The sequence below is a fragment of the Acomys minous genome (genome assembly GCF_964271855.1).
Source record: "Acomys minous genome assembly, chromosome: 19".
Taxonomy (NCBI): domain Eukaryota; kingdom Metazoa; phylum Chordata; class Mammalia; order Rodentia; family Muridae; genus Acomys; species Acomys minous.
Window position 1 is genome coordinate 58846618 of NC_140499.1, and position 16208 is coordinate 58862825.

The following is a 16208-nucleotide window of genomic DNA, read 5'->3' on the forward strand; positions in this document are numbered from 1 at the left end:
AAAAACAAAAACAACAACAAAAAAACAAACAAAAAACAACAACAACACATACTTTCCATAAAAATACTAATAAGATCCATATAATGTGTATAATATCTATATTCTTTATAAAATGCCAAATACTGAACAGATTAAAAATGAGTACAACTAAGATGTTTCACAAGATTCAAAATTTAATATTTGCCTTTTGTAACTATAAGTAAATTATTTTTGTTATAAATCAATTTCAAATGAGTAAATAATGAAATAAATTGCCAACATTTCTAAAAGTAAACAATCATCACAAAAGTTAAAAAAAAGCCATCAATTTTATACATATAGGCACCTAAGACATAAACATTTGTGTAAAATTTTTGCAATACAATTTATTTTAGCCAATTAAAATTCTACAAGGTTTTCTTGATGCTTTGACCTCCAGATTTTACTAGCATTTAAAAATAATTTCGATTATATAAATTGGAATTTGACAGTATGCTGTGCTTTATTTGTGTATAGATCATATGACCTTGCTCATATTTAAATAACTTCCCTTCCTCTTAAAAGTAACAAAAACTTCATGGTTATGTATATGGTGTGTGTGTGTGTGTGTGTGTGTGTGTGTGTGTGTGTGTGTATGCTAGTACTCCTGTGTGCATGCATGTGGAGACCAGAAATTGGCATCTGCTGTCTCCTTGAATTGCTTTCTCCCTTACTATGTTGTGGCAAAGTCTCCGTGGCACTTGAAGCTCCTCAGTGTAGCTGGCCTGGCCGACAACCTCAGGGTGGCCTGTGTCCTCCGCCCAGGTGCTGAGGTTGCATATTCCACACCCAATTCTCTTTACTTGGGGAGCGTCTCCCAGCCTAACTTCTTTTGTTCATTATTCAGCGTAAAGCCTAGTGTTTCCTAAATAAATTAATTTGAGGAGCAGCTTAGACATTGGGGACAAAAGTCTATCTTAAAGTTTTCATTATGCGGGCTATTACCTGAGGTTATTGTTTTAAGTCAAAGCATCAATAAATTTCAAAAATACTTTTATCATAATTGACAATAAATTATGGAGCATGAGATTGATTCAGAATATATGAAATAAATTGTAGAAAAAATGGCTGATTTAGAAATTTTGATTTCTATTTGAGAATAAATTTTTTTTTCTGTGAAAGTTGACTTTTGAGTACTTTGAGTCATAAAATTTGAGATTCATAGTTTTATGTTATTACTTGGTAGTCCGAGAATTTTTAAAGTCACTTTGTAATGTTTACTATAATATTATTTTCCAAAATATTTCAAAGAGTTGGGTGCAAATGAAATAGTTGGGATTGAGAAAAGTCTAGTGTGTGTGTAACTATTGACCAGTGTAGGTCCCAATCAGTCCAGAACCCCAGCTGCGATGCAGATCAGCATCCGGCTGTGCTGGGCGGCCTTGTTCACATGACTGCTGCAGACCTTCAAGGTAGCTGCTATTTGAATGTCTCATGTTTTGTTTCTTTTACATTTTAGAGCAATTTTTCTTTTCATATTTATTTAATACCAGCTGTGCACAGTAAGGCACCATAGAAACCAATGAGAAGAAGATAGATACGCCTCTTACCTTTAAAGAGCTTTCAAATAGGCAAAAGAGAAATAGTAAACAGATAATTACAAATGGCTTAAAAATTCCAAGTACAATTTCTCAAAAAATCAGAATAAACTTTTCTCTTAGCAAACTACTTTTGGTGCCTAGGGAACATGATTCATGAGAAGTGCTCTGCTCTGTATGATGCCTGTGTTTTCCTCCTGGTTCCTACGCTTACTGCTTATGAGATGGTGAACGGCTTACACTATTTTTTCTGGTTGGATCCTGAGCAAGGAGGTGACACAGTACTTAGCACTGTAGTGTTTAAGGAAACAACAAATCCTGCAGGTGTGGAGGGTAAGATACATAACTTGAATTATGAGGCCTTTTGCACCTCAAGATTTATTTTTCTGTCTTTTCAGTAAGCAACTGTAAAAATATCCAGGTCTTCATATATGAACTCTACACATGCTGTTTACATTGATGGTAATAATGTGACTCCTAACTAGCAGTTACTGATTCGTTGATTTTGAGATACTCACTGTGAGAAGTACTTTGTAAGTGTTTATCTTTAAGAAGAAACCAGTGCAAGAGGTAGTACCAACTGACCCTGTTTTACAAATATAAAGCGTTGTCCTTTGACCACAATCAGCACTCTAAGACAAGAAGAAGCCGCGTTGCAGCCTGGCCTTCTGACTCCAGAGTCAATTCTCGTTAAAGTCTTGCACCTCCTTAGTACTGGTAATTGGTATTTTGTTTTCGTCTTTTTTTTTTTTTCATTTGAGAATTTTTATTTCTCTTCTCTACATGTACCTTTTAATGACTTACTTTTTATTTCTCTTCTCTACATGTACCTTTTAATGACTTACTTTTTTACTTTTGCTCATTTAGCCTCTTTTTCTTCTTTTTTCTTTTTTTTTCTTGTCTCTTCATTTTCTAATTGTTTTTTGTGTATAAATCAAGCCAAAACTCAAAATGTCATTGAAATTTTTATAACCAATGTCCTTAATATAGAGTGTCCACCATATAGAGTGGATATTAATGGATACCAGCCTAGTAGTCACTGCTGCTTAAGGCATCTTGTACTATCAAAGTCATTTTTCAAACTGGGTGTGATGCACGTCTTTAATCCTAGCACAGGAATATCTCTGGGAATCTTGAGGCCAGCCTAGTCTACATAGCGAGTTGCAGGACTGCCAGAGCTGTTTAAACAAACAAACGACCAAAAAAAGTGAATGAATAAATGAATAAATAAATACATAATAAAAAATTTAAAAAGAGTCACTTCTCTACCCAATAAGCAAAGAGGTTCTGATGGTGCTGCTCGCAATAACCTAGCCACCCCAAATCTAATGTTAGACTTTCTAACACCTGTCCTTCTCGGTGACACTCACTGTCCAGTATTGAAACGCTACTTTTAAAAGTATAATGCAATTTTAGTAAATGACCCCTACCAATGTACATATCTTACACAGAAGATGATTCTTTACTAGACCTGGCTAAGGCTAACAGTTATGAATCCATACTGTATTAACACTACATTGGACTCTCATGGAAACTGAGACCACCTCTTAGAGGATTCAGGGAAACAGAGGGGGCTGGTAAAAGGAAAGGGAGGGAAACAGCTTCACAGTAAAGTTAAACAAATGAAAGGTTTGTTCATGTGTACCATGAAGCAAATGTGGCAAAATGTGAACAAGGTGGGGAATTTAGGTGAAAAGCATATTGTTTTTTGTGTATTTTACTACTTTCCTGTGGGCTTATAGCTTTCGTTGGGAGAAATACATGAGAGAAAACATAGGCACTCCTCATTGTTTGAGGTTTTCCTTTATTATATTCCTTTAGCTGTACAAAGCTCATAATTACATTTTGATATCACAGAAAATTATTATGTAATGATGTTTCCCCGTAAAATACACATTTAGAAACTATGTATTTTTAAATTTTTAAATCTTTCTAGAATATTGTCTGTAGGTCCTCAATAAGGTCTTCCTTTTCTAAAGATATGCTATTTAAGTTGACATATTTTGTATTTTTCTTGAAAATATCTAGTAGAGCTGGACATGGTGGCGCACGCCTTTAATCCCAGCATTCTGGAGGCAGAGGCAGCAGATCACTGTGACTTCGAGGCCAGCCTGGTCTACAAAGTGAGTCCAGGACAGCCAAGGCTACGCAGAGAAACCCTGTCTCGAAAAAACAACAAAACCAGCAATAAAAAAGAAACTATCTAGAACAGTGACACACCCAGGTTTTTAGACTGTAATCGTGGTAGGAACCATCCGGTTCCTCTTACTTCCTGCCACTTCACAGATGAGCAGCCGAGCAGGGAGGCAGACATTTTCCTCAAGACTGCACGACTCTCCTGGACTCAAAGTCCTGTCCACTGGCTCCACTTCTCCACGGTGACTGACTTTCAGCACGTGGCATGTGTGTTTGCCATTCATTCCAGTTTCTGTTCTTTCCTCCTTGTTTCTTTCTGGCTTTCTTTTTGATAAGCTTCTAATCAAGTTTTCAAAATAGGATTAAGTAGGGAGCTAATGATGTGAGGGCACTTGTGTGCCATGCTTTTGCTGTTTACTATGGACATGACAGAGGAGGCAGGCATGGACAGACCCTGCCTTCAGATGGCTGCATTTACCTTGGTGCTGAGCGCGCACAGTCTGCACTTCATTCTCTTTTCCCTGGTTCTTCTGGTCCCTAAGCATAGTGTGTTTAGAACGTTGTTGTTTGTAGCTATGTGCCAAAGAATGATTTGGATGTTTCCAGGGTTTTTTAAAATAAGGAGTATCCTATGAATTTTAATAAATGTCTGATATATTTAGAAGAGTAACTAGGAGAGATAATGTCCGTCTCAGTGTCCGTGGCAAGTTGGGTCCTCCGATCTAGTGTTCTCAGTTCAGTCCATCTGTAAAATTCCCACCCATGCTGGTATTCTAAGTTAATTGTTCTAGAATAGAGTTTTCTCCTTTATGTTGAACCATGAGCAATACTTTATGACTTAACTGTCTCCCATCTCAAATGCTTTATATCTGCTTATTAGCCCAAGGGGCATGTCCCACGAAAGCCTTCACTTACCAGGAAACTGAGACAGAGGGGAGGACATTCTAGTGGGACTCTAGATGAGAGAAGCATGGGAGAATGGCAAAGTAGAAGGATCCAGAGGGTCCTAGAAGCCTACAAGTAGAACATTATGATAGGCAGATTTGGGCCCAGGGGTCCCGCTCAAACTAAGGTACCAGCCAAGGACAATACAGGCGGTAAACCTTAAACCCCTACCCAGATCTAGACAATGGACAGAACACTCTCCACAGTAGAGTGGAGAGTGGGATATTACTTTCTCACATACTCTGGTGCCTCACCTTTGACCATGTCCCCTGGAGGGGGAGACCTGGTGGCACTCAGAGGAAGGACAGCAGGTTACCAAGAAGAGACTTGATACCCTATGAACATATACAGGGGGAGGTAATCCCCCTCAGGAACAGTCATAGGGGAGGGGAATAAGGGGAAAATGGGAGGGAGGGAAGAATGGGAGGATACAAGGGATGGGATAACCATTGAGATGTAACAAGATTAAATTAATAAAGTAAAAAAAAAAGGAAAAAAAGAAAAAAGAAAAAAAATAAGCAATGGAACAATTGTTAAGTCCAAACAATCAAGATTTATTTATTTTTTCTGTTCGTTTCAAAGAAACTAAATACTCCTAGAAATTTTTGTCAGAAGGGTTCTCTACTACTTTGTATTAAACCTTGAGATTTTTCTAGAAGCTTACACCCTGATAGCTTCTTTTCCACTTCTGTGCTAGCAGTTTGCAGTATTTGCTGCAGTTCCCTGTGTGTAGCCGTTCCAATGGAACCCTGTGTTACCTGAGTCATTCTGCATTCTTCTGTGTCCTTCCTGAATCCTTCAATTACTCACCAAAGTTAGAAAATATGAGGAGAGGTCTTTTTTCAAAGTTCTTTGGCTGTCTTAGATAAAGATGTTACTTGTTCTATTCTTATTGTTACTTCAAAATGAATAAAAATAGGCATAATGGCTTATTCTGCTGGCCGTGGTGCAAATGCAGATGCAGTAGGATTGCTGTGAACTTGAAGCAGGCCTGGGCTACAGGGTATAATCTAGTTTCCAAAACCACACACACACACACACTATTAAAACCAAAGAGTATAAAGACATATACATGGTAAGTGAGAAACCTTTACAGCTTTTTAAGCACTTAATGATTTAGATCTGTGAAGAAATGAAATATGCTAATTATTACTATTATTATTACAGAACAAAATTTGGGTCTTTCTAATGTAGTGTTTTGTCTTTCATTCTATAATGTCTGTCTTTTGAGTGTATCTAAAATAACCCAAAATATTTAATGAAAAGAAATGATCTTGTATGAGAAAATTGTCTGGGAGTAAATATACCCTTAAAGCTGAGACTCTTGGAAATTGAAGGAGTTCCTTGTCTCTATTCTTGCAGGGCTGAGTATTAGCTGTTCATTTGTGTAAAAGGGATACAGGAAGCATAAACCACAGACTAAAGCTATTGGCTGCCTGTAGCATGTGGGTAAGAGTATTCTAGAAGGAGTAGGAAAATGGGGAACAGGATGAGTTGAAAGTGAATGATATTTCTCTGACTATCCCATTCTATATGCTTTTGCCTCCTAGAAATACATCAATCCCTCAAACCATATTATCATATACACATAAATATATATCATCTGTCTGTCTGTCTGTCCATCTACCTGCCTGCTGTGGTGGTTTGAGTGAAAATGGTTCTCATAGACCCATAGGGAGTGGCTGTATTAGGAGGTATGGCCTTGTAGAAGGTTTTTGGATGTGATCTCTTGCCAGAGCAACCATATTCTGAAATAAAATTCCTCTATAATAGATTTTAAAATAAGAGCAAAGAGATAGTTTTTCCTCTTAGCAGTTAGTGGAGGCAGAAGGTTTATGAGTTTGTGCCAACCTTGGCTGTATACTGAGATTCTGATCCACCCACCTCTTCCCAAGAAAGATTTGCTGGAATATTTTTAAAACTTGTTAAGTCTCCATTGTATGAATAGAAGAACATTGTGTTTCAAAGTTTAAACACCAGGTACAGCTGGAAGGAAATTGGAGACCTGAATCTAATCTTGAAAGCTGTTTTAATATTGTTTATCTTTCATGACATCTAAGCCATGTAGATATTTTAAAATAGAATCAAACAAGATAATAGTAAGTTTCTTTACATATAACACTTTTCACTTATCATGGCTAGGTAGCACTAGAAATCATTTTTATACCCATTGTAAAATCTCTTAGTTCATGCTCTTTTTAAATAGACCTAGGGTATTAGGTACTGAAAGGTTACTTGTGTTTTCTTTATAAGTTTGCACAAGAAGCCCTAAGGTACTGTTGTTGGCTGACTTCATAAAATCTCACAGTAATAGGTTCTTAGCATATATCTTTAATATTTCCTCCCACGCCTAGATTCCAGCCTTAGGATTCTTTAGGCTTATCTTCATGGAGCATGTGCTGTTCTCACTGGTGAAGAGCCGCATTGACTGTAAAGCCAATCTATCTCAATGTATCTGAGCCTTAAAACAGATTTTTGGTGGTGGTGGTGGGGGGGGCGGCTAGGTGACTAAAACAACAATTCATTTCCTGTAGTCCTGCAGAGTTGAGGGTATGAGTTGTTTGTGTTTCTAAGGCAGGAAGAGTTCTCTAGTGCCTTTGGTAAGAGTACTCATCCAATTTAGAAGAGCTCTACGCTCACACTTTCTTCCTAAATCCCATTGTATGAGGAGTTAAGAGCAGCTAACATTTCAGTCTGAAGAGCGCAGCAAACAGTCAGGTAGTGGTAGTGTTGTGTGGAGCGTTTTCTCGGAGAGAAGGGCTGCCTGTGTTCTTTGGTGCTGACCTCTTCTCTTCAAACCCAGTGACAGTGTTATCAGAACTTTGCATCATTACTTCTAAAGTCTGTCTCTTTTTTCTCTGCTCACCACTCTTCTGCTCTGTATTTTTCCTTCTTTCCTTTCATAAGCTGAGCCTTTGTAGTCCAGGATAATGCCTTAGTTTCTTTTCTTTTCTTTCTTTTTTTTTATTAATTTGTTCATATTAGCCCTTCCCCTGTTTCCTCCCATTCTTCCCTCCCTCCCACTACCCCCTTCTCCCCTCCCCTATGTCTGTGATTGAGGGAGACCTCCTCCCCCTATATATGCTCTAAGAATATCGAGTCTCTTCTTGGTAACTTGCTATCCTTAATCTTTATTTAGTTACACATACTGAATACCATATTGCACCCACCTTCTAGAAATTAATCTTTCCCTTAAGATAAATTGGTAGAATGTTGTAGCTTAGTGGGCAAGACTTTCTTACTAAATTTATATTTATTCATTTTACATACTGATCCCAGTCCCCTCCCTCCTCTCCTCCTGACCCCACCTCCCGCCCGCTTTCTCCTCCCCCCCCCTCCGCGGAAAAGGAATCCCCCTCCCCTCTGTACAAAACCACCCTCGCACATCAAGTCTCATCAGGACTAAGTACATCCTTGTCCACTGAAGCCAGACAAAGCAGCCCAGTTAGGGAAAAGTGATCCAAAAATGAGCAACAGAGTCCGTGTCAGATACAACTTCTGCTGTACTTCCTAGGGGACCCACATGAAGACCAAGCTGCGCCTCCGTCACGTATGTGTCATGGGCCCAGGCCCAGTCCAAGCATGCTCTTTGGTTGGTGCTTCAGTCTCTGAAAGCCTCTAGGGGCGTGTGTTAGTTGACTCTCTTGGTCTTCTTGAGGCGTTCTTGTCCCTTCTGGGGCCTTTTATCCTTCCTCCCTCTCTTCTTTCAAGGTCCCCTGTGGGTCTCTGCGCCTCTCAGAGCACAGTTCCGCTAGCAAGATGATATTCTGCAAGCACAGCAGCGTATCACTAATAGTGTCGCGGGGTGGCTCTCTCTCATGGGCTGGGTCGCAGGTTGGGCCAGTCATTAGCTGGCCGTTTCCTCAATATCTTCTCCATCTTTATCCCTGTATATCTTGTAGGCAGGGTAAATTTGGGTTCAAAGGTTTTGTGGGTGAATTGGTGTCCCCCTCCAATGGAGGTCCTGACTGGCGAGAAGATAGCCCCTTCAGTCTCCATGTCCCCACAGCTAGGAGTTTCAGTTAGAGTCACCCCCGGGAGACTTGTCTGTTGCAGGTCTCCAGCTCGTCTTAGAGATGCCCCTCCCTCGGGCTTTAACTCAGACATACCTAAGCTGGAATCTCTGTACTTAACTATACGCGCGATATTGGCAAAACACGTGGTTCTTAGTTATTTTTTTAGTCACATTTAGCCCTAGGCTTCTGATTTATTTCCTTTCATCATTAAAATAGAATTTGTATTTCAAAGGGTTAAATGTCAGATGCGAAAGACGAAATAGTTTGTTTAATGCTGCATACAGAGAAAGGTATTAGATTAACATGAATATAGCTTCTAGAATAAAGGCAGACACACTGGTGCAGGCCTGGAACTCTAACACTGGGGAGATGGATACAGCAGGGTCCTGAGTGGTCAAGGACAGACTGGTACAGGCACCAGATGCAGGCCATTACACAATAAAACCGTGTCCCCCGAATCCAGAGCAACATTCTGTCTTCAATTAGAATGAATGTATTATAGTGGACACATGACAAACCTTGTATATTTTTGTGGAGATAATATTCTATACAAAATAAGACAAACATATTAAAGAATACAGTTTGATAACTTCATATACACATAAACCATAAAACCATTACCACAGTCTAAAGGTTTCTCCCTGCCCTTTTCTGATCTCTCCCATCTGCCTAACCCCCAGGAAACTATTGATCTCTTGTCACTGCAGATTAACTTACGTTTTCTAGAGTTTCCTATAAATGGATTTATTCAGCTTGTACTCTGTTTTTTTTTTTTTCCTGGCTTCTCACTAGCACAATTATTTTGGAGTCTATCCATGTTGCTGCACAGATTGACAGTTCATTCCTTCCTATTCTTAAATAGTACTCTAGTGTGTGAATATATTACAATTTGTACTTTCATTGTAATTAATGACCTCTTGCTGTTTTCAGTGTTTTGATTTTACAGATACAGTTGCTGTTTAATTTTAGGTTGAAATCTTTGTGTGATTTTTTTTTCTCTAGTAGGTCATAGTCATAGAATAACTGTACCATATGACAGGTTTGTTAGAAAAATGTCTTTTTAAAAAACCTGTCAGACTGTTTCATTCCCACTAGCAGTGTATTAGAGTTCAGCTTCCCCTACACTGCTAATTCATGTGTCTGGTGTTTCACTTTATGCAGTCTTAACAGATGCGCAGGGTCATTTCTTTATGGCTTCGATTTACATTTTCCTAATCATTATTGAAATTTGGTAAATCTTCATATGATTTCTTTTTTGTTGTTTATTTTTGAGATTGTATTTTAATCGCATTTCTTTTTTCCCTTTTGTTCCCCCAAACTCTCCTATATGTTTATATATACACACACACACATATATATATATATATTCTTAAATATAACCTGTTGAGCCCATATAATGTCACTTGTATCATGTTTTCATGGCTGACTGTGTGGCACTGGACATCCAGTTGGTGTGTTCTTCCCTGGGGAAGACCACATCTTCTATCCCCAGCTTTTTCAGGTGCCTATAGCTCTTTGGGTATGGTTGAGGCCTGTGGGCTGTTCTCTGTCCAGTTTGGCATGCTCATTGATGTCCACCTTGCTCAGCTCAAATTTAGGTGGTCATGATGGTGGGACTTTCTGGGTCAAGCTTCTGACATTACTTAGAGACACACTTTCACAGCAAAGCGCTTGGTCTCCTCTAGGCCTTACGGTCTTTTTGCTCCCTCTTCTGCAGTGATCCCTGAGCCTTGTGAGTGGGGTGCTCCCTCTTCTGCTGTGATCCCTGAGCCTTGCGAGTAGGGCTATTTTGTAGATGTATCAGTTGGGACTAGGCTCCACAGTTCTATATATCAATTGGTTATATTTTTCTGTACTCTGCTTGTTGTAAAGAGAAGATTCCTTGATGAGGGTACACTTATCTGTGGGTATAAGGACCAGTGTTTATAGATTGTCGTTAGGGACTGTGCTCGTTCCCTAAATTACTAGGGGTGGATTCTCTTTCAAAAACCATGATTTTATTAATATTGAGTAGTTAGCTAATCTTTCAGTGCCAGGAATCATTAGGTACCAGTGTCTCAGTTAGGGTTGCTATGTGTGTGGAACACCATGACCAAAGCAAGTTGGGGAGGAAAGTGTTTATTATTCCATGTCTCTGTTCATCATCGAAGGAAGTCAAGGCAGGAACCTTGAGGCAGAGTCCCGGGAGGAGTGCTCTGCTTGCTGGTGTGCTCCCTCTGGCTTGCTCAGCCTGCTTCCTTACAGAACCCACGACCACCAGCCCAGGGACAGCACCAGCAACAATGGGCTTCGCCCTCCCCACCAGCCACTAAGTAAGCAAATGCTCTACGGGCTTACCTATAACTATATATTATGGGTACATTTTCATAATTGATCTTCCCTTTTCTTAGATGACTCTATTTGTCAGGTTGATTTAAAAAAAAAATTAACCAAGACATCTGGCATTCCTCTTGTTAAGCAAGTGTTAAGTCCAATTAGAGAGCAGTTGGTTACCACCAACTGGTGTGTGTGCCCCTGCTACCCCTGTAGGGTTATCATGCCATGCTGGTATTTGTTGTGGCTCACAGGCATAGATGGCTAGGGCTTCTGGTTGCACTCCTCCATTGGAAGCTTGCGTAGCACCATTTAGTACCGCGAAGGCTAGAGAATGTTATATATGAATGCTGGATTTATACTTTTCCCTACCTTCTTTCCTTCCTCTAATTCATCTCATGCCCTCTCATTCCTATTACATATGCATCCTATAAATTATAAATAAAACCCGCTGAGTTTATTTAGTGTTGCTCACGTGTATGTGTTTATGGGTTCCCCCCATAGGGAGTCTGTCAAAGTTCTCATCCCTATATTGAGATTCTCTTTCTTTGATTAGCCATTAGTTGCCTATAGCTTTACATCTAGGAGAGTAGTCTTGTGAAATTTTCCCCATTCACATTGGCTTACCAACTGATACTACAGTTTCTCAGGTCTTGTTCAGGCAATCATATTGAAACTAATGTGTACAGATTCACTATCAAATATAAAAGACACTATCTCACAACAGTCATTCTGGTCCACTGGCTCTTTCGATCTTTCTGTTTCGTCTTCTGTGATGTTCTCTGAGCCTTAGGTGTAGGGGTCAGTGCTGGGTACCCCTCCATCAATTGCTCTTTGTGTTTTGGCCAGGTACGTCTTTTTGACGGTTTTTGTCTGCTCCAATAAGAAGCTTCTTTGGCAAGGATGGAGAGAGCTACATTTATCTGTGGGATAAGTATTATGCAGCTTGAAATATTACACTGGTTTCAAGAAGTGACAGTGGTAGGATCTTCTCTAGGTTCCATGACCTCGCCAGTCACGGGTTATGGGCTAGGTTTACAGTACTGCAGGTATGAATTCCCTCTTATTGAGGGGACCTTAAGTCCAGTCAGCCAGCTGTTGGTTACCCCAGGATATAAATGCCACTGTTGCATCTTTCTTGGTTTGTTGGAATTACAGTGAGACTACCATGAAAAAGAAATACTTATGACTTTTCTCTACTTTTAATATGGTTTATTCTCAGTACATATACTTTGAACATTTTTCTTTATGAATGTTGTGCTCTTTAAAATATGTTTTCTGTCTGTATAGAGAAATTTAAAAAAATTTCTTTTGTGTTTCTTTCTTTGGTGAATACAGCTGCTAGTGCAGAAAAAAAAGTCTTACATTTCAGGGATCCTGTCAATCTTTCATTCCAGGGATGCACTCCTTTTTGATCTGCTTGTATTTCTTCTTTTATAATATTGTATTTGGTTAAGTAATTTTGTGGCTAATGTCTCTTCATTATGTGGGATATTCATTTACAGCTTTTTAAAAAAAGATTTATTTATTATGTATACAGTGTTCTGCCTGCATGTATACCTGCAGGCCATAAAAGGGCACCAGATCACATTATAGAAGGTTGTGAGCCACCATGTGGTTTCTGGGAATTGAACTCAGGACTTTTAGAAGAGCAGCCAGTCCTCTTAACCTCTGAGCCATCTCTCCAGCCCAACTTACAGCTTTTTTCACAGTGTATCTGTTATGTTTTGATATATATCTTTTGTTATGTGACAAATCACCAGTTTCGTTAGGTTTCATCTCTAGTACCTCCACAGAATTATGAGTCAAACACTACCTCTACTTCCAGCTGTAGCGTGGAACGCTCACACGTTGCTGGTAGGTGTGCACAGCAGGATGAGAACGGCGTGGCCACTTTGAAAATGGGTGCACGTGCTTGTGAAGTTACTTGTATAGCCCCGCCGGCCTGCTATTGAATGCTGGCTTAGCCACAACAGGAATGACGTTGACAGAAAAAGATGAATAATTTTTCAGGTGCGATAAGTGGTAGTTTATGATGTGGAGATAACTCTGTGTGGTGTATGAGTCGGGTGTGCCACCCTCTGGTGTAGGCGTACAGGGTTAGAAATGAGCAGCTGCGTGTGCTGGGCACCTGCAGTCTCAGCAGTCCAGCTGGCCACAGCACGCTGCTCAGCTCAAGTCTGAGGGGAACATGGGCCACAGAGTGACTCATTGTCTCGAAAGAATAAAAGGAGAAAAAGGAAGAAGAGGGGGAGGGGGGAGAAACGAGAAAAGAAGGAAGATGAGAAGAAAGAAATCAGACCATTGTTTATAAATATTTATTAAAATTGCCAATAGTGGGACACAAGAACTTTCTTTTCCCCAGTGTGACCCAATTCTGTGTGTCTGGATTATCCTGTGGTTCCATAGCTAAGCAGGGAAAACGGGTTCATATAACAGATTCTTGTCTTTAGAAAGGAATGATTACAAGGTCTTGACTGACATTTCAAAACTTGAATGGTGTAGAGTCCTCTGCCATGACATAAATTTCAAAGTTAATGTGCCTCTCACTGTACCTAGACTCTTTGCACAAACAGTGTAGCTAATGGAAAACATCAGCTTATCTTCTAGGAGCAGTAATTATGGCGTGAGCTAGGCAGAGGACGCCTGAGCCACCAGCTCCATATAGAAACCGTGGGGTCTGAGCCCCTAATGAGCTTCCCTAGAGAAACACTTCATGCGTGTTATCACTATTCGCTGCTAGGAGTTTAAGTGCATCCTGTGTGGCTGCGCTGGGAAGGAGTGTGAAGCCGAGGCGCGCTTTCTCTGGGCTTTGCCTCCTGTCCTTTACCCTTTGCTGATCCTCACTTGTTCACTGCTCCTGTAAGAGACCAGATCCCCAAGGGGGACCGTGGCTTCCTGGTGAGGCCTGAGTCTGAAGGCACTTGGAAGGATCCAGATCAGCCATAGGCGTTGTGAAAACTCATAAGTGTATTTGTTAAACAACCAAAATAAAAATGCAGCATAGGTATTATTTTAAATGTACTTACGAAAGGCATAAGTTCTTATGACTTCTAAAAGAAATACTTTATTCATGATGTAAACACTGTCTTGTATATGAGTTTGGCAGAAAGCCATGGACATTGGGTTCTGGTAGTATGTAGTTATGAGGTTTTAAAAATAAACCATCTTAATTAGTAATTTTTACTCTTAGAAATTATAATATATATCCCCTGCAGCGTAGAAGTTGGAGAAATTACTAGCTGCCTACTGCTGTGCTTGACGCTGTATTTTAATCAAACCACAATTAGAAAGTTATCGTAAAGAGAAAACTCTGAAATTAGAACAGCTTTTCACTCTGTATCATCTCTGTAGATAGTGTAGTAGAATAAACAGCTGTGATTACCGTCTGTGATTTCTGTCAGTCTCTTGGAAGTGCACATGTGCAGGTAGTGCACCACAGCTCTGTGCCTTGTTCAGCTTCTGAGAGGATCTCGGCCTCAGTGGGACCGTTGTTAAGAGCTGTTGAAAACCCCTGCTCATTGCAAAGGTACCATGCTACCTGCATTTTGGAGGCAGGCCCTAACTGACCAGCTTTGCATTCAGCTTTCTATGTATCTTTAGTCATAATGGGCAACTTATACCCATGACTCTGGTGTGTGTGTGTGTGTGTGTGTGTGTGTGTGTGTGTGTGTGTGCGCGCGCGCGCGTGCCTGTTTAGTGCTTCTGCCTTAACTGCTTATTCTAATTCTTTCAAACTGTCAATATCTATAAGCCCATCAATCTTTGTTTTTCCCCTTAGAAACATGACTCAATAGGTTATTTCCTGTTTCTATAGGTCCTCACAGCATTTGGGATATATTAAGTATGTAGTTTCTTTTTTCTCACATACTTTAAGGTGGTCATGGAACACATAAGTATAACTTATTTCTATATTCCTTGTCCCTGAGTAACTATCTGACATTTGCAACTGGATCTTTCATTTGTGACACTGAGTGAGGGAAAGGGCAGAGCTGGGATCTTCTATGGCTATTTCCTCTTGTGATTTGTACATTTTCTACTTTAAAATTTTTTCCTACTAGGATGAAATGTGTCCTAAATTTGTTTGGGAATACTGAAATGAACTCTGTACTCACTAGTGAGATTCATTGTTGTTAAAATATTTCTATTGCCTTTATATGGTCTTTGTTGACTAGCCATGTTCTGATGGGTCAGTCATTATGGAGTTGATGTCATCCACACGCTTGCTACTGCTTGCTTGTTTTGACATGGAGTCTGCTCTTACATGTACTTGCACTTTTAGAGACGACTCCTTCAACATCTGCTTGAGAAATTAAAAATGCACAACCGATATCCATTTCTTCTCTAAAAATTTATTTTCTGTAGACAATCATGATGTCTATTAATTTGCTTGAACTTATTTTAGTTAGTTATATTTTTCTAAATAATCTAGGTACAAATATGAACAATTAAATAAGTTTATTTAAGCTTTATTTGTATTGTATTTTAATGAAAGAATTTGTTAAACTAGTTCATTTGGTAGTTTTTAAAGTTGGAGAGGGCTTTCTCCTGCTCCAACCCTCTTTATCTTTTGAATATTTGAAGTGGAATAATCATATTTTTATAAATAGTATTTATGTTTTCTTAATATCCTTTGTTTCTTTTGTGTTTATATGCATGTGAATGCATGCCTGTGTGTGTAGATTCCAGAGATAGACATTAGATGACTTCTTTCATTGCTTACCACTTTTAATTTTTTTTTAATTGGAGAGATGGATTTTTATTGAACTTGGTGTTCACTTTGGCCATGCTGGCTAGCCAACAAGCCCTGATAGCTTTTTGTCTTTACCCTCTAAACACCTGTATCAGAGGCATACACTGTCTGAAAGAACTTTTTTATGTGGGTACGTGGTATCAGACTTGGGGTTTTAATGTTTGTTCAGCAAGCATTTTACCTACTGAGCCATCTCACCAACCCTGTAGACTTCTTTCTGCCTTCCTCTTTGAAGTTTTCTTCACTGTTGTCATCAGATCTATACTAAACCAATAATTTTCAACTGTCTGTGTAGGTGAATATAGAACCACAGATGCAGACACACATACACACACACACACACACACACACAAACACACACACACACACACACACGTTACCTGCTCTGCATCCCTAGTGTTTTACTTATTTGGGGTTTTATATTCCTTATTTCTGTGCATTCTTTTGTATTCTTGGGGAGAAGACTCCAGCACTCTGAAACTGAGGCAA

General features: G+C 39.4%; 1 protein-coding gene and 1 long non-coding RNA gene across 6 annotated transcripts in view; both read left to right on the plus strand.

Moving 5' to 3' along the window:
• LOC311590314 overlaps positions 1–299 on the plus strand; it is a 2855-nt gene extending 2556 nt beyond the window's left edge. The window contains exon 2 of the long non-coding RNA XR_014776826.1: positions 1–299. This exon is cut by the window's left edge and continues 629 nt beyond it. This is a non-coding gene — a long non-coding RNA (uncharacterized lncRNA).
• Positions 1–16208, plus strand: part of LRBA (LPS responsive beige-like anchor protein) — a 539428-nt gene that overhangs the window by 224512 nt on the left and 298708 nt on the right. The gene's annotated exons all lie outside the window — the stretch shown is intronic.